This window comes from Balaenoptera physalus (assembly GCF_965194825.1).
Source record: "Balaenoptera physalus genome assembly, chromosome: 8".
In the NCBI taxonomy this organism is placed as follows: Eukaryota; Metazoa; Chordata; class Mammalia; order Artiodactyla; family Balaenopteridae; genus Balaenoptera; species Balaenoptera physalus.
In genome coordinates, this window is record NC_138887.1 from 113,668,645 (window position 1) to 113,689,067 (window position 20,423).

The window sequence follows — 20,423 nt, forward strand, 5'->3', positions numbered from 1 at the left end:
CATCCAATAACGATGCCAAGTTTTAGGCTAAGTTATCTTAGTGTGGCGCTCACAAAATACAGAGCAATTTAACAAGATTGTTCACAAAGCAACTGAACACAGGAAGACCACAAATGTCCTTTCTACTTAGTGCAAAAGATTCAAGGAGCAGATACCGATACTAGTTTATAAAGTGGATTACCATTCATCAAACTGCTGTTAATGCCGCACTTACACCCCACGGCTAATTGCAGCTAACATTTCTGGCACACGCTTAGACCCAGTATGAATGGAATACTGCTGTACACTGATTAAATACAAGGCTAACCTCTGCTACCTAATCTTTTGTTAGTTTGTCCAGGTACTTTAAAAAGTCATCAGCTAACACCATGGGAATTTAAATAGCCGCCTGGAAAGAATAGTGAAAGAAGTCAACGGAAGGATCTACCTTATATTTACTAGGAGAAGAGGTTACCTCTCCCACACAAAGATAGACTTTTGTGCTGATACATTTCATACTGCAACTACCCACATGACTGAGAGTAGTAACAAGAGAAATGGTCTTTTCAGTGAATTTATAGTTGTAAAATCTCAGAGCTAGAGGACTCGTATATTGACTTTTATTCTGCTCCACAAACGTAGAATTCAAAACTCAAGCGTGTTGGTTTAATATATATTTCTTTATCATTGATTGATTGATTGCACTTCCTTTTGAAAAAGCATTAATTCCATATCTATAGAGAGCTTTTAGAGTTTCCAATCATGTCAGAACCACATTTTCCAAAGTGTATCCCACAGAACACTACTCGTGGGGTCTGGTTAAGATTAGAACAATAGCTTCTTGGATTCCCCCCTTGGAAGTCACAACACACACCAGCATCCTAGGTGTTCTAAGTAGTCTTTTTTTTTTTTTTTTTTTTTTTTTTATTTTGGGTTGCATTGGGTCTTCGTTGCTGCGTGCAGGCTTTCTCTAGTTGCATCGAGCGAGGGCTACTCTTCATTGAGGTGTGCAGTCTTCTCGTCGCGGTGGCTTCTCTTGTTGCAGAGCACGGGCTCTAGACACACAGGCTCAGTAGTTGTGGCTTGAGGGCTCTAGAGCGCAGGCTCAGTAGTTGTGGTGCACGAGCTTAGTTGCTCCGCGGCATGTGGGATCTTCCCGGACCAGGGAATCGAACTCATGTCCCCTGCATTGGCAGGCGGATTCTTAACCACTGCGCCACCAAGGAAGTCCCTCTAGGTAGTCCTGAAGCAAAATACTCTGTTTACCTGAGCGAGTGTTTCCCAAACTTACTTAACTACAGATCCTCCTCCTGCCCCTTAAAATAACACCTCACAATTACCTGTGGAATTTGCATTTCATGAAATCCACCTAGGAGAATACTGATTTGGAATAGAGATTTTGCACACAGCACCTGAAACTATGATTTTTGGTTGAATATTTCCACAGCCAGAACATTTCAGTGATATGTTTTGAAATTAATAACCTCCATCTGATTTTTGTTTTGGAAATTATTTAGTCACCTGGGGCTGAAATCATGTGTATACTGACAAAAGGTAGGCTTATTTTTCGATTAAAAGGTTAACGACGATACCGGGTGCATGTATATCCAAAAGAAAACCTTCTGAATGCCTGTTAAGCTAGTTTATTTAAAAGTCAAAGATATTTAAGAAATGCCCACTATTGTTAGAGACCGTAAAATAGTATGATTGGCTAATTTCCTCCTTAACTCCCAACACTAAACTATTTCAAATTAAAACAGATGCAATCGATGTTTATCCTTTGTACCCTAGCACCTCGTATTGATGATTTTCTTACAATGTATCCTATCCTATCTCTAAGCCTTCCTTTTATTCCAGTCAGAGAAAATCATGTGGTGAGCGCCCTCACACTAAATGTCAGAAACCTACTCTTTGCTCCTCCAAAACATACGGACATTTTCCACGATGCCTTCTAAAGACAATACTTACCCCAGAAGCAAGCATTCCTAACAGTGGAGACAGGACAGGTTACACGAAAGATATAGTTTGAGTCAAAGAGTGATCACAGAGTTTTCAAATAACTTCAGATAAATGTTACTCTACTTAATGTATGGTGTGATCAAGAGGCCCACAATCCTGGGCTTCCCTGGTGGTGCAGTGGTTGAGAATCTGCCTGCCAACGCAGGGGACACGGGTTCGAGCCCTGGTCTGGGAAGATCCCACATGCCGCGGAGCAACTGGGCCCGTGAGCCACAACTACTGAGCCTGCGCGTCTGGAGCCTGTGCTCCGCAACAAGAGAAGCCGTGATAGTGAGAGGCCCGCGCACCGCGATGAAGAGTGGCCCCCGCTTGCCGCAACTAGAGAAAGCCCTCGCACAGAAACGAAGACCCAACAAGCCATAAATAAATAAATAAAATTAAAAATTAAAAAAAAAAAAAAAAGAATATCCTTTAAAAAAAAAAAAAAAAAAAAAAGAGGCCCACAATCTCTGTCTGTTCTTAGGCTATTTCTCCATCCTTAACCAAGAGAAGCTTCAAAGCAAAGGTCAAATTCTACCTTCCTTTCAAAGCTCCCTCTGTTATCCCAGTTAACATAGATCACACTTGCTTCTAACAGCTACAGTCTTTATTTACACCACAAAATAGAGCATTTTGTTACTGTCCTGTACCTCTCAAATGGGTGCATGTTATATCCTTAAAAAGAATAAAATTTCTTTGACGGCAAAACCCTGGCCTTTCATTTCTGTCGGATTTATAGCACAGGGGGAAGAACATACTAAGTGTCTAATAAATATCTGATTAATGGTTTAGAACAAAAGGAAAAAGTATCAATAAAAAGGTGTCAATATGCTTAGAAAAATCTTTGCCAAAATTAAAGTAGATGAGAGAGGGCCCAGTTGAACTGAAAGGTCTCCATACAGGCACCAAAACAGAATTCTTTGTGTGCATAATGTCTGCTTAACTGGACACTAGGATAAACCACACACAACCAACAATTATGAATACCCCGTCAACAGTATTCAAAACACACTTCAAGGTGTATACAGAATACACGTTTTATGTTTGTATGTAAAATGGGCGTGACAGTCCTACCTCACTGGGTCATTTTGAGGACTAAATGAGAACATGTATAAGGTACCACGAACTAGGGCTTCAAACATTCCTATTATAAATGTTGATTCACTTACCCCTCTCCCTCTATCAAGTCCTCCAAGTTTAACTTGAACACAAGTTTTCTTTCCACTCTCCTCTGCTCTTTATTTTATAAAAGCCTAGTCACTTTAGCCCAGTAATTTTTAAAGAAAAAAAAAGTGATTAGACCTCATAAGACTAATATGAAATATTAGCAGGAAGGGAGAAAGAGAAAAATACTTACGTAAACATTTTTATGTTTAACCTTCATAAGACATTAAGATATTTTAAAGACAAGAATCATATCTCCATTTGCTATACAGAAGCTCTAGTTTTCAGTAAACTACTTTTTAAAAATGCTCCCTTATTCTGAAATAGTCCTTCTTTATAGGAGCACACCTCCCCAACTTTGTTCATCAATTTTAGAAAACTCCAAAGAACTCCTTCTAAGGTCTCATAGCTGCTCACCATATCCAAAATGTAATGCTTCTGGAGCATTAAGCTTCTGAAAGCTAATTTCTGGAGTTCTCGATTTGAACTGAGCCTAGTACTATGGTAACCCAAGATTCTCTTTCTTCAATGCAAGCAAATAATTTAAATAAAATTCAGTTCAGACTCTAAAGCCACTGAACTTGTTTCTCAAATTTTCTCATAGTTTGTAAAGAGTTGATGGGAATGCCGGCACTGCAAGATGTATCTCAACTGTCCTCCTTGTATCCTTAGCTACTCCAACTCTCCTTCTATAAAAGAGCTTTATGCCGAGTCTCCTACGACAGCCAGCCAGCTTCCCACAATTACTCCAAGTATTGTACATTCTCCTCTACTGGACTCCTCCCTTTTGTCAGATTCATCAACCCTCCCCGCCCCCATACTTCTTTCTGCTATAGCAGAGGCTGCAAGTCATTAAGACTGGTAGGGGAGTGAAGGGTAACTGTGAGGTGGTTTGACAGTGGATACACGTACTGGGTGATCCTATTCATTATCCTATTCAAATACACTCCAGGAAGCATGTCTGCTTGCTGAGATGCAGTATGGCTGAGGTTCAGCATGTTTAACTGAGCCACGTGTCTACTTCTGTTTTGTTTTGTTTTCCACTTATGCTCACAATGCTCATGTCCTGAAGAAGGGGAAAGAAAAAGACAACTTTGCATTCATTTAATTATTTCAAACCCCAGCTCAACTATCAAACTTTATATTCTGGAAGAAATAATTGAAAAAGTTCCAGTTAAAGAAAAAGACAGAGAAGTAAGGTAACAATTTTTGAGTATCTGCTCTGACCTAATATTCTTCTGGGCACTATAATTCTCATAACAACCTGGAGTGGTAGAGTTACTACTAAAATAGAGACTGTGGACTCAGTACAGTCATTAACTTGCTCAAGATCACTCAACTAGTAACTAGCAGACGTGGGATCTAAACCCAAGTATGCTGTGATTTTAACATCTACTTCATTTTACTGTATCATCATGTTTTTCTAGGTTTCTATCTTCAAAAGCCACTCAGACCATTTCATTCCTTTGCTTTTCTTCCCATTCTTGCTTTTTGTTCCCTATACTCAGTCAGCAAGTTAAGCTTTTGCATGATCTTGTGCAAAGTTTATCCTAAATAATAAATACTTGTGCAGTTCATGAATTAAGTAAATGAACAACTATGTTCCTTGACCTCATCTACCTCTCTTCAACATTTCCCATTCTACTTACATGTCCTCATTCATTTAATTGTCCTCTGCTAGTGACTGGCTATAAGGAGGGTGCTGACAAGGATGTGTGCGACACTCATTCCTGTTTTCAAAACACACTTTTTTTTTTTTCCCAAAAACGCACTTACTGGGTCTTCAAGAAGTTCACAAAGAATGGTTAAAGCAAAATCAATAAGTGGGCTAAGATAAAGAAAATTAACATACAAAAGTGTTTTTTTTAAAAGATTTGAGTATTTTTAGTCAGGAACAGATAGGACAGTTTTGCTTCTCCCCCAGATCCTATAAAATATGAATTAGAAGCAGTATCACCTCTTTGATGAAAGCACTTCTTCTCCAAAGCCCTCCATGAACACACAGCCCGGGCTACTTGCATACCCTCAAGGAGAGAAACTACAGCTCATTAATTTTTGTATCTATAAAACACTGAACAATCTTGGACACACAGTAGGCATACAACAAATATTTATCGAAAGGGGGGCACTAAGCTTAGCTGTTTTCATATAACTACTTTCAACCTCCAATTCATGTGCCAACTACCACCTTGCTAACCCATTTCTTTGTTCTTCTTTACATTAAAACTCCTAGAAAGGGTTGTCTAAATTCACTGTTCCAATTCTCTTACATTCATTCCAATTAAGCCTTTGCTTAATTAATCTCTTTTCCAAGTCAGCTTTCACCAAGACAACCCATGACCTCCAAACTGCTAAACCCAATGGTCAATTATTAGTCCTCATCTGGCTTGACCTATCAGTAGAATTTGCAATGGGTTATTACTCACACCTCCTTGATATACTATCTTTACTTTGCTTCCAGAACACCACACTCTCTTGGTTTTCCTCTTCACCCACAATTTCCTTTGCTGGCTCCTCCTCTTCACTCCAAATCCTAAAACTGAACTGCCTCAGGGCTCAGTCCCTTGGTCTCGGCTAGATCTTCCTCTCTCATCGACCTATATTTATGTCCTTTGTGAGCTCACTCATGTAGAGCTTGGCAAATCCAAATTTGTATCTCTAGTCTAGACTTCCCTCTCTAACTCCGGTCCTGAACATACAACTGCCTATTTGATACATCCTCAACCTTTATCTCAAACCCACCCCACACACAGCTTTTGATCTGAGTGGATATCTACTACATCCTTCCAGCTACTTAGGTGGAAAGTTCTTCTTCTTTTTTCATACCCCTGAGGAAATCCCATTTACTCTATCTTCTAAATATATCCAGATCCCTATCACTTCTCACAATTTCTTTCACTACTACCTTATCCAAGTCACCATGACAAGATCTCCCCTTGTCTCACCAGAGTCAACTCAGCTGCCAAAGAGACTGCCATACAGTGAAGTAGGTCAGAAAGAGAAGAACAAATATCGTATATTAACGCATATATGTGGGATCTAGAAAAATGGTACAGATGAACCTGTCTGCAAGGCAGAAATAGAGACACAGACGTAAAGAACAAATGTATGGACACCAAGGGGAGAAAGGTGGGGGAGATGAACTGGGAGATTGGGATTGACATATATACACTAACTAATATGTATAAAATAGATAACTAATGAGAACCTGCTGTATAGCACAGGGAACTCTGCTTCACTTCCCTGTACAGTAGAAACTAACACAACATTGTAAAACAACCTAAAATACCCTAAAAAAAAAAGTAAGTCAGACCTACCTGTCTCCATACTGACTGCACCCTCTCAAGAGAAATACTCCTGGCTTTCTGAAAGCTTTCCACTTCCCTCTTCTGGCCCCTGGGGACTCTGGCTAGACTTTAGATTCTGCCCATGGAGTGAGTCTGAGAGAAACGCTGTCATTACTAACGAATCCTTGCTCTGAGCCAGCCCGGGGTAGTCTGTTCCACGTACAGTGCTGTGGTTGAAGGCACAAGTGCTAAAGAAAGACTTCTGGATTTGAATCTCTTCACCATGTTTGTGTTTCGCTCTCCTCATCTATCAAACCAGAGTAAAAGGCCTGTTGTGAGGATTAAATGACTTGATATGTGAGGGACTTAGAGTAGTGCCTGCCACAGAACAAATGCTCTATGAACATTCCCTGCTATTATTTCTATCATACAAAAGGACTAAAATGGGCAACAAAACAATGCCTTACTTTTTTTTTTTTTTTGCAAGCTTTTCTTTATTCTCTGAACTTCAAACTGGCTTATTTTCATGCAATGCATTACTTTTAATTTTAGACAATTTACCTGTCTCTCATTTTTCGTGTCAAGAATGTTAGGATAATTTTGTCTTCTGAAAGCAATCTGAAGAGTACCCCATAATATGCTATGTATTATGTATTGGCACAATGTTGAAATAAATACACCTTTCAAGTTATACAGATCACAATCTTAATGGCCACAGTAGTCTTCTATTGGTACCTCTTACACATGAAGTAAGAGACTTTAACATCAGAAAAGTAAAAGTACTGATTTTGGGAGGGCTAGTTTTTGATGTCTTGAGGTAAAATTATGGTAAGACTTCTGAGAGAAATACCATGCCTTGATGCAGCTTAGCTTCACAGCTCTGTGCTGTAAAGGAGACTATTACCATGGAGCCACAATTAAGCAACTACATGTGATGCACTGGGTTTGGAGTAACAACTGCGACGACAGCAGTCTATGTTTGTCACAAATCAAGTGTGTCGCAGGATGATCACGGTCACGTTCACCGCACCACTGAACCACTTAGTCTTTTACCCTCTCATCTTCCTACAAGTATATGTGCTCATGTGAGTCTAATGCTCTTTTACCGTATTTCTCTGTGGTGGTCAGACTCCGAGATGGCACCCAATGAACCCTGCGCCTCCCGGAATTTAGGTCCTCGCCTAGTGACTCCCCACACTGAATAGGACTAACCTCTGTGTACCAGTCAGCCCGTACGGAGAGGAATGGAGCTGCTCCCTGCCCCCCCCACCAGGGCCGCCATCACCATCACCCCCACCCATGAGCCACCTGGGAACCATATGACGGATGCTGGGACAACTGAACTTCATGACACCCCAAGCTTGAAGCATCCAGAATTCTAAGTCCAAATTCCGGATCTGCAGAGAAATTCTGAGACATAATAAATGTTTATTGTTGTTTTATGACAACAAGTTTTGTGGTGACTTGTTACACAGCCATAGGTGACTAACAATCTCCATCTCTTTCTAGATGACTTTGTCTGCATTGCTGTACCTTTCTATTCCCACTGCTTTTCTTCCTCATTTCTTGTGCCCTTTCTGCTTCTTTAAGTGGCCCTAAAACAGACAACAGGTGTATATGTTTGTGTGCGCATACATACATATATATATATATATATATGTATGTATGTATATATTCACTTTTGTTCAAAAGAATACATGGAACTCTCTTAAAAAGTGGAAGTATGAAAAGGTTTTTCTTTGTTTCTAAAGGAAAACAACCAGCTTTTCTCTGCCCCCTTCTCTGTGGGTTATGTGGACCAATTTTTCCCTCATCTCTATTCTTTCCTGAACTGTCAGCTTGGGAAAGGTAAGGGTGAAGTTAGAGGAAAAGGATTCTACGACAATCAATAAATTGCATCTTAATGGAATTAAGATACATAACACAATCAAGAAAACACAGCACCTTATGCTTAACCACGCTACACATATCTAAATTCTGTATGTAATTATATACTGTATGTAGTTATTTTAAAAGATTATATTAAAGCAAGAATGAGCCATATTTCATGATGATTTTGGCATAAAGGGAGGGAAACCATCAAAAATATTGTGCATTAACTACCTCAATTCCTATCCAAAAGTCACTCATTTAATTTCATGTAAATAAATGATAAAATGTGACCAAATAGTTATTTTTAACTTGGATACTATAAAGTTTCCAAAATTGGATCCTCTAATTCTAGACATATTTCAGGAGTAACAACCAAGAGGCCGCTACCTGTGTTCTCTACCTTATATTTTCTCCTCTTCTAATTTTTTTTAATACAATAAAAAATTTTGTTTTAGTTCTGCTGGTACCAATTTATGGTATCCTAGAAACTCCACAATGATGGAAAAGAACAGGTACTCACAACAAAGCAGAATTACCAACATATTTATGGTCCTGTCATTTGACAGGGAAGGTCAAAGCTTCTCAGAATTTATTCATAACCCTGTACCAGCTTTCAATTCTTTGAAAATTGCTCGATACCCAGCTTCCCTGAAATCACAGAGAGTGGCAGCCAATCTCTTAAGGCATAAATCAGATTCTAAATAACTGATAGCACTTTTTTTCCTCTAGACTCGGACAAGAAAAGCACTGCATTTTCATTGCAGAACGTGGACACTTAGAAAAAACAGTGCACCAAGGATGTGTTTAGGGTTTAATTTCTGAAGTCATCTGTAAGGAAACCGTCTTTGGTTTTATAAAAAATAAAGGTCCTGCTCTAGAATGTCACTGTCACTTTTATATCCTCTCCTCTTTCATTCTCCAAATCCAAATTCAATACTATCATGGACTTAGTGACTGTCTATCATGATTAATCCTGTCATGACTTGGTCGTTCTGTACTTAAAATGTGCAAAATGTGTGATTTCGGCATACTATAATAGAGGCCAATGACACAATGACAAGTGAAATAAGTGTGTGTGTATATATATATGTATATATGTATGTATGTGTGTGTGTGTGTGTGTGTGTGTGTATATACACACACACATGCAACTAGCTACTTAGAAAAATGAGCAAAATTAAAGGGAGATATATAACAACAAAAAAAGGCAGGACAAAATATTTTGAATTTTTTTCTATAAGATGTCAGTAATTTTTTGTCGCAGGAAACCTTAGGAACCAGGCTGTGGGAAGCCTTTATTCTAATAATGAGTAACATTATTTTTAAAATATTTGGCATTTAACATCTCAGTCATGGTAGCTGTCCATTTCTTCTAAGATATATTGATGTACCTGGTGAAGGGTCCAAAAAAAAAAAAACAAAAAACCATACCATGTGAAAAATAGTTGAAAACTCAGGATCTTCAATCAGCAGGCATGGTTTTCAATCGAAGAGTTATCTCTTTCTACGTATCAATGAAAATAACTGTTGCTTTTCCATTTAGTAGTTTATGTTAATAAAAATTAATATGATCTTATTAAGGGCCATTCAGATGACTGTTTTGTAAGAGAAGCCTGGCATTCAATCCCAGTCGCTCTATTTTAGCTTGTACTTAGCGTTGTGTTGGCAACAACAGTGCTAAGAGAGTCGGCAACTCACGGAGATTCCACTGTGGTGAGAATCAGCAGGGACTCCGCGGTCTGACTACCTGGAATCCACAGCTGTCCTGCCACCTACTGGCCCTGTGACTCTGGACAATTTTATTAATCTCTCTACATCTCAATTTCCTCATTTGCAAAACTGAGGTAATGATATTATCTAACATCAGAGAGTTGTTGCCAAGGTGAAATTAAGTAGTACACATAAAGTGCTCAGATCTGAGTGCATGGCACATAGCTTTTAATAAATCTTACCTATTCCATTCTCATTATTTTATCATGGCGAATGAAAAAATGACCGAGGTAGGTTTAACGTCTGAATTTTGCATTTGTGTGAGGAAAGGGGTTCTGCTGTTCATCTTTAATTATTCTCTGACTTTGTCGGATAAGCTAACGGAGAAAACAAAAGACAGAAGACAGGTGACAACAACCACACAGTGCTTTGCTATGAAATACATTCATCTAACTTCGCCACTGTCTACACTGCCCCTGTTCAGCCCCAATCCCCATGCTAAGGCCAGTCTACACAGCAGTCCTATGTCACTTTCCCCATATCTCAAGGCTGCTGTGAAAACACAGACCAAATAAGCAGGTAGAGAGCCTACTGCATGAAAGAAAAGCCCATACAACCCAATCATTACATGTCTTAAAAAATGACATAATTTTACTGCCTTCTTTTACATCCTAGCACTGCCATAAATTCCCCAATTCACAGTGCTGCTCTGTTTGGATAGATTATCCTAGTAGCAGTCAAAACCTGAACCCTTATCTTCTGACTCTAATTTGAACACCGAGTCTGGTATAAGAAGCTATTGGAAAAATGTCATTTTATGGCAATTTTTAATTCTCAATGAATTTTTAAACATTACTAACATAAGTAACACTTTTATACCTGCTACTTCTTAGATACTGAAGAATAAATATTTTTTAAAAAACTTCCCAGTCCTTTCTCTCTTAACCTACTTATATACTCAAATAGAATAAAATTTTAATAATCAGGATAATTCTGCTATATGAGAAGCCTGCATGATGTCAAGAAGGCAGTGTAGAGAGAGCACAAAATTAAGGTAAATACAATATTTATGACCTCAGAGAAATCTCACTCTGCAGGCCCACTTGAATATGATGAAGGTCTCCTCACCTGCCCTTTGTGATTGGATGCATTAAGAAAGCACAACATGTCTGATACACACTGTCTGGTGTTTCTCACGGAATAGGAAACTTTTAGATTAGTCCAGTTTTAAAATAAGGGGAGATGTAAAAGCTAACAACATTACAAAGTTAGTAGTGATGGGTGAAAAATGTGAAAGAACTACGGCAAAACAGAGCGTAAAGCTTCTGGACATCTGGGTGCTCAGAGTTCTAGCAGTGCCGGGACAAACTGCTAAAATTGATACATGTCAAGATTCACCATTTCAGGGCTTCCCAGGTGGCGCACTGGTTAAGAATCCGCCTGCCTATGCAGGGGACAGGGGCTCGAGCCCTGGTCCGGGAAGACCCCGCGTGCCGTGGAGCAACTAAGCCCGTGTGCCACAACTACTGAGCCTGTGCTCTAGAGCCCTCGAGCCACAACTACTGAGCACGTGTGCCACAACTACTGAAGCCTGCACACCTAGAGCCCGTGCTCCGCAACAAGAGAAGCCACTGCAATGAAAAGCCTGCTTGCCGAAACTAAAGAAAGCCCACGCACAGCAACGAAGACCCAACACAGCCATAAATAAACAAACAAACAAACAAATAAATAAAATTTAAAAGAAATTAAAAAAGAAAAGATTTACCATTTCAGAGCTAAAGTCGAGGTTATGGTAAGTCTTCTAAGCACTTAAAACTTAAATGAATAAATGGAGTGGATAGTGAGATTTTTTTTTTTCCCCTCTAAAATGTAAGCCTGATGAATGATTCTTGAAAGTACCACCAGTCATTTTTATGAGTGCCCAGCACAGCAATATAGGAACTTTTTTTTTCTGTACTTAAAAGAAAGATTTTCTTTGCTTTGTCTTCTTAAGGATGGTCACATTCCTTGTTGGAAGAAATATCACCTCTATAAACTTAAATAGCTAAGATACTATCCTTTCTTCCCAAATAATAAAAGCCAACTATGAATATATTTTAAGATATAAAACCATGGATCTGATCCTTCTCAAACTCTTCCAAAATAGAGCAGAGGGAGGAACACTCCCAAACTCATTCTATGAGGCCACGATCACCCTGATACCAAAACCAGACAAAGATGTCACAAAGAAAGAAAACTACAAGCCAATATCACTGATGAACATAGATGCAAAAATCCTCAACAAAATACTAGCAAACAGAATACAGCAGCACATTAAAAGGATCATACACCATGATCAAGTGGGGTTTATCCCAGAAATGCAAGGATTCTTCAATATACGCAAATCAATCAATGTGATACACCATATTAACAAATTGAAGAATAAAAACCATATGATCCTCTCAACAGATGCAGAAAAAGCTTTTGACAAAATTCAACACCCATTTATGATAAAAATCCTCCAGAAAGTAGGCATAGAGGGAACTTACCTCAATATAATAAAGGCCATATATGACAAACCCACAGCCAACATCATCCTCAATGTTGAAAAACTGAAATCATTTCCACTAAGATCAGGAACAAGACAAGGTTGTCCACTCTTACCACTATTATTCAACATTGTTTTGGAAGTTTTAGCCACAGCAATCAGAGAAAAAAAAGAAATAAAAGGAATCCAAATTGGAAAAGAAGAAGTAAAGCTGACACTGTTTACAGATGACATGATAATATACATAGAGAATCCTAAAGATGCTACCAGAAAACTACTAGAGCTAATCAATGAATTTGGTAAAGTAGCAGGATACAAAATTAATGCACAAAAATCTCTTGCATTCCTATTCACTAATGATGAAAAATCTGAAGGCGATATTAGGGAAACACTCCCATTTACCATCGCAGCAAAAAGAATAAAATACTGAGGAATAAACCTACCTTAGGAGACCTAAGACCTGTATGCAGAAAACTACAGGACACTGATGAAAGAAATTAAAGATGATACAAACAGATGGAGAGACAGACCATGTTCTTGGATTGGAAGAATCAACATTGTGAAAATGACTCTACTACCCAAAGCAATCTACAGATTCAATGCAATCCCTATCAAACTACCACTGGCATTTTTCACAGAACTAGAACAAAAAATTTCACAATTTGTATGGAAACACAAAAGACCCTGAATAGCCAAAGCAATCTTGAGAAAGAAAAACAGAGCTGGAGGAATCAGGATCCCAGACTTCAGACTATACTACAAAGCTACAGTAATCAATACAGCATGGTACTGGCACAAAAGCAGAAATATAGATCAGAGGAACAGGACAGAAAGCCCAGAGATAAACCCACACACATATGGTCACCTTATCTTTGATAAAGGAGGCAAGAATATACAATGGAGAAAAGACAGCCTCTTTAATAAGTGGTGCTGGGAAAACTGGACAGCTACATGTAAAAGTATGAAATTAGAACACTCCTTAACACCATACACAAAAATAAACTCAAACTGGATTAAAGACCTAAATGTAAGGCCAGATACTATAAAACTCTTAGAGGAAAACATAGACAGAACACTCTATGACATAAATCACAGCAAGATCCTTTCTGACCCACCTCCTAGAGAAATGGAAATAAAAACAAAAATAAACAAATGGGACCTAGTGAAACTTAAAAGCTTTTGCACAGCAAAGGAAACCATAAATGAGACGAAAAGACAACCCTCAGAATGGGAGAAAATATTTGCAAATGAATCAACGGACAAAGGATTAATCTTCAAAATATACAAGCAGCTCATGCAGCTCAATATCCGAAAAACAAACAACCCAATCCAAAAATGGGCAGAAGACCTAAACAGACATTTCTCCAACGAAGATATACAGATTGCCAACAAACACATGAAAGGATGCTGAACATCATTAATCATTAGAGAAATGCAAATCAAAACTACAATGAGATATCATCTCACACTGGTCAGAATGGACATCATCAAAAAATCTACAAACAATAAATGCTGGAGAGGGTGTGGAGAAAAGGGAACCTTCTTGCACTGTTGGTGGGAATGTAAATTGATACAGCCACTTTGGAGAACAGTATGGAGGTTCCTTAGAAAACTAAAAATAGAACTACGATATGACCCAGCAATCCCACTACTGGGCATATATCCTAAGAAAACCATAATTCAAAAAGAGTCATGAACCACAATGTTCATTGCAGCTCTATTTACAATAGCCAGAACATGGAAGCAACCTAAGTGTCCATCGACAGATGAATGGATAAAGAAGATGTGGCACATATACAATGGAATATTACTCAGCCATAAAAAGAAACGAAATTGAGTTATTTGTAGTGAGGTAGATGGACCTAGAGTCTGTCATACAGAGTGAAGTCAGAAAGAGAAAAACAAATACCGTATGTTAACACATATATATGGAATCTAAAAAAAAAAAAAAAGAAAAAATGGTTCTGAAGAACCTAGTGGCAGGACAGGAATAAAGACACAGACATAGAGAATGGACTTGAGGAGAAGGCGAGGGGGAAGGGTAAGCTGGGACGAAGTGAGAGAGTAGCTTGACATATATACACTACCAAATGTAAAATATATAGCTAGTGGGAAGCAGCTGCATTGCATGAGGAGATCTGCTTGGTGCTCTGTGACCACCAAGAGGGGTGGGATAGGGAGGGTGGGAGGTAGATGCAAGAGGGAGCGGATATGGGGATATATGTATACATATAGCTGATTCACACTGTTATACAGCAGAAACTAACACAACATTGTAAAGCAATTATACTCCAATAAAGATGTTTAAAATAAAAGATTCACATTTGCATACCCATGGGCATTTCCTTCTTAAGGAAGATGGTCCTGAAACTGTAATATTCAATACTTGATTACTGAATCCCACAAACATATAGATACATCAAAACTATCTATTTTCACATTCAATTTAAACATGAGAGTCACCTTGAGTTATTTTTTAGAATCTAAATGTGAAATGGAGAAACATTATCATTTATAAGGTGAATAGTAAATGTTCTATGAAATATGTTCAGAGGGTCCTTGAAACAAGTTAGAACTGCACATTTCCTTGGGTAACCATGACTCTGCAAAGATTCAGTATGTTGGATAAGAAAAAAATGAAATTATGATCAAAATTACATATGTAGCCAAAAAAACCCCACTATGATACAATTTAAAGTACCTTCAATTCCAATTTCTTAAATAAAAATTTTCTTAGTAACTTGAAACAACAAAGCTCTAAGTTTTAAAATGTAAATAAAAAAAAAGAAAATCTTCAAAGAACAATAAAAACAATTTAGAATATTAAGATTAACAAAATCTCATGTTTATTCCAGACTCAAATATCCAACTGCCTATTCAAGATTCCTACTTGAAGGTTCAATGAGCATCTCTAACTTAAGGCAACCAAGGTGAACTCCTATTCCTACCCTTAGTTTTCAGTCTATCCTATTCCTCTCCCTGTTTTCAGCATGTCAGTAAATGGTACCACTATCGACCAAGCCAAAAACGAAACTGATTATTCTATTCAATAAAGGACACCATGAACAAAGCTAGTAGACACATGATGTAATGAGAAAAGATGTATTGTAATGTTCAAAGCTGACAGGGGATTTATCTTTAAAATATAAAAGGAATACTTGCAATCAGCAATAAAAATTTGACAGTATCCCCAACAGAAAAATGAGTAAAGGAAGAAAGTATATGTTGAGATGCTCAGACTTGTTAGTAATTATAGAAATACAAATGAACACAATGAGATATCACTTGATTCCTATATACTTTACACCCAGATTTGGATAATGTGAAATATTGGTGGGGATATGGGGATGATTTTTTAAACACACACACATGCACACACACAAAACTCCCCCCCCACACTGCTGGTTTGATAAAACTGTTCTAGAGAGCAATCAGGCAATAGTTAAATAAGATAAACAAATATCCTATGATCTTGTAATTCTTTTCCTAGCTCTCTCTCTATATATACGTGTCAAAGAAAAGCTCACACAGTTCTGTAAGGGCATATATGTGAGGCTGTGCATTGCAAAATTATTTGTGGTGATGTAGCTTGGTAGGGTTGCAGGGAGATGCAGGGTTTAGAAGCAATTTGGCGTCCAGCACTCAGAGTGGATTGGCAAATATACTAGATATACAACACACTTAGTGCTATGCAAAGGAAAAGAATCGATGTTTACACAGCAACACAGATAGATCTTAAAAACATAATGCTGAGTAAAAAAGGTAAGAAAAAAGATGGAGGAAGCTTAAAAGCACATTGCTAAGCAAAACAAGCCAGTCTAAAAAAATTACATATTGTATGATTCCAATTGTATGCCACTCAGGAAAAGGGGAAAATATAGAGACAGTACAAAGATGACTGGTTCCTGGCTGGGGTCCAGGGGAAGGTGGGCAGTGTGATGAATAGGTGAAGCTCAGGGGATTGTTAGGGTGGCAAAGGTGTACTGTACTGTACCGCATGCATGGTATTGTAAAGGTGGGTACATGACAGTATGGGTTTGTCAAGACCTGTAGAACTTCACAACACTAAGAATGAACTTTATCATATACAAAGTTAAAAAATCATTTAGGAGGATCCGGGGATTCTGGGACAAAATGCAGAATGTGACAATAGAACCTAACTGTATTACCAATATATGGAATAGCCTCAATAGAGGGAGTAGGAAAAGGGTGCTGACCTAAGCACTTTGGAAATGAATAGAGTCTGTAAAACTAAAGGCAAAAGGAACTACATAGAAGTACTGTCCTCTAGCCGATAAAGTTGTTTCCTACAGGGGTACAAGTTATTAACTCTAACACTGCTATACGTGTATACTGGAATTCAATAATTAACTAAATGGATGGCAGATGGTGAGATCCAGGTTTGTCACTGTTGAAGTGAGAGGTTACAGACAAACAGGAGAAATAAGCTAAAACGATCCATGTGATGATGCGTCACAGTTGGAAATATCAGTAAGAACTCATGTTTAACTTAATATATATGCAGATGGTTACATACAGAAGTATGTATAAATATGGGTATATATACACAGGTTAAAATACACATCTATACTTCTTTGCTAAGAGGGTCTAAAAAATGACACCTCAGTAGCAATAAGCACACCTAGCATCCAGATCTTGGTTTCTAAACCCATTCTCCAAAAAAAAGGGAAACAGAACTCTGTAGAAAGATAGGTGATTCTAAGACTAGGGCAGGAAATATACAAGATGAGCTTGGAATGCCTTCTAGTAGAAAGAAAGGAAGCATGTGTGTGCAGACGTGTACGCACACATGCGTGCATGCACACAACACACACACACTCTCTCTTAGGGGCTCTGTCAAAGGAGCACAAGAAGTTGAGACACAGATGTAGAGAACAAATGTATGGACACCAAGGGGGGAAAACCGCGGTGGGGTGGGGATGGTGGTGTGCTGAATTGGGCAACTGGGATTGACATGTATACACTGATGTGTATAAAATTGATGACTAATAAGAACCTGCAGTATAAAACAAACAAACCAACAAAACAACAAATACTAAACTTTCATTGGGTTATTTGTATGGAAATATGTTAATATAAATGTTTCAGACATTACATGAAATTTCTAAAAATCTTATATGTTCTGGTATAATGTTATAAGTCATAATTCTAGTTATTACTTTAAAATGTATATCTCAGAAATAACTAAAAAAAAAAAAAATAGAAAATGGCATTATGGAGAAAAATACTTTATCTGTTAAAGGTAAAAAATAGATGGAGAAAAAAAGACTAAATGTTAACAATCGTTAAATCCAAGTGATGGGTATTTGGAAACTTAATATACTGTGCTCTCTAATTTTGTGTGTTTTAAGTTTGCATAATAAAAGTCTGAAAATAAATAGAAAAAAAAAAAAAAAAAAAAAAGGAGCACAGGAACCAAGTGAAAGAGTTTCCAATGGCCAACACTGAAACAATCTGAACAACCAAATAAAGTAGAATTAGAATACAAATCAAAGCATAAAATAAATATTCATGAGCCCAATCTGATGAAAAAAATTACCGAATAAAATTTTTTTAAAAAAATTAATTATTCCTAAAACTGCCACCAGAAAACTGCTAGAGCTAATTAATGAATATGGTAAAGTTGCAGGATACAAAATTAATGCACAGAAATCTCTTGCATTCCTATACACTAATGATGAAAAATCTGAAAGAGAAATTATGGAAACACTCCCATTTACCATTGCAACAAAAAGAATAAAATACCTAGGAATAAACCTACCTAGGGAGACAAAAGACCTGTATGCAGAAAACTATAAGACACTGATGAAAGAAATTAAAGATGATACCAACAGATGGAGAGATATACCATGTTCTTGGATTGGAAGAATCAACATTGTGAAAATGAGTATACTACCCAAAGCAATCTACAGATTCAATGCAATCCCTATCAAATTACCAATGGCATTTTTTACGGAGCTAGAACAAATCATCTTAAAATTTGTATGGAGACACAAAAGACCCCGAATAGCCAAAGCAGTCTTGAGGCAAAAAAATGGAGCTGGAGGAATCAGACTCCCTGACTTCAGACTATACTACAAAGCTACAGTAATCAAGACAATATGGTACTGGCAGAAAAACAGAAACATAGATCAATGGAACAAGATAGAAAGCCCAGAGATTAACCCACGCACCTATGGTCAACTAATCTATGACAAAGGAGGCAAAGATATACAATGGAGAAAAGACAGTCTCTTCAATAAGTGGTGCTGGGAAAACTGGACAGCTACATGTAAAAGAATGAAATTAGAATACTCCCTAACACCATACACAAAAATAAACTCAAAATGGATTAGAGACCTAAATATAAGACTGGACACTATAAAACTCTTAGAGGAAAACATAGGAAGAACACTCTTTGACATAAATCACAGCAAGATCTTTTTTGATCCACCTCCTAGAGTAATGGAAATAAAAACAAAAATAAACAAGTGGGACCTAATGAAACTTCAAAGCTTTTGCACAGCAAAGGAAACCATAAACAAGACGAAAAGACAACCCTCAGAATGGGAGAAAATATTTGCAAATGAATCAACGGACAAAGGATTAATCTCCGAAATATATAAACAGCTCATTCAGCTCAATATCAAAGAAACAAACACCCCAATCCAAAAATGGGCAGAAGACCTAAATAGACATTTCTCCAAAGAAGACATACAGACGGCCACGAAACACATGAAAAGATGCTCAACATCACTAATTATTAGAGAAATGCAAATCAAAACTACAATGAGGTATCACCTCACTCCTGTTAGAATGGGCATCATCAGAAAATCTACAAACAACAAATGCTGGAGAGGGTGTGGAGAAAAGGGAACCCTCTTGCACTGTTGGTGGGAATGTAAATTGATACAGCCACTATGGAGAACAATATGGAGGTTCCTTAAAAAACTAAAAATAGAATTACCATATGACCCAGCAATCCCACTACAGGGCATATACCCAGAGAAAACCGTAGTTCAAAAAGACACATGCACCCGAATGTTCATTGCAGCACTATTTACAATAGCCAGGTCATGGAAGCAAACTAAATGCCCATCAACAGACGAATGGATAAAGAAGTTGTGGTACATATATACAATGGAATATTACTCAGCCATAAAAAGGAACGAAATTGAGTCATTTGTTGAGACGTGGATGGATCTAGAGACTGTCATACAGAGTGAAGTAAGTCAGAAAGAGAAAAACAAATATCGTATATTAATGCATGTATGTGGAACCTAGAAAAATGGTACAGATGAGCCAGTTTGCAGGGCAGAAGTTGAGACACAGATGTAGAGAATGGACATATGGACACCAAGGGGGGAAAACTGCGGTGAGGTGGGGATGGTGGTGTGCTGAATTGGGCGATTGGGATTGACATGTATACACTGATGTGTATAAAATTGATGCCTAATAAGAACCTGCAGTATAAAAAAGCAAACAAAACAACTAATACTAAACTTTCATTGGGTTATTTGTATGGAAATATGTTAATATAAATGTTTCAGACATTACATGAAATTTCTAAAAGTCTTATATTTGTATTTGTATGGAAATATGTATGGAAATATGTTAATATAAATGTTTCAGACATTACATGAAATTTCTAAAAATCTTATATTTGTATTTATATGGAAATATGTATGGAAATATGTTAATATAAATGTTTCAGACATTACATGAAATTTCTAAAAATCTTATATGTTCTGGTATAATGTTATAAGTAATAATCCTAGCTATTACTTTAAAATGTATATCTCAGAAATAACTAATTTTCTTGTCAACTGCATTATTATGAACTTTCATCACATCTTTTACCGTGGTCATTTTTAAGTCTTTTGTCA

At 37.5% G+C, this 20,423-nt stretch overlaps 1 protein-coding gene and 1 pseudogene across 6 annotated transcripts in view; both read right to left on the reverse strand.

Annotated features, from left to right (window-relative positions):
- Window positions 1–473, reverse strand: part of LOC309666436 (olfactory receptor 2F1-like) — a 617,177-nt pseudogene extending 616,704 nt beyond the window's left edge. Inside the window, exon 1 of the transcript XR_014268476.1 lies at window positions 368–473. The product of XR_014268476.1 is annotated as an olfactory receptor 2F1-like (transcript). The remainder of the gene's footprint in view (window positions 1–367) is intronic.
- TPK1 (thiamin pyrophosphokinase 1) overlaps window positions 1–20,423 on the reverse strand; it is a 354,991-nt gene that overhangs the window by 105,786 nt on the left and 228,782 nt on the right. The gene's annotated exons all lie outside the window — the stretch shown is intronic.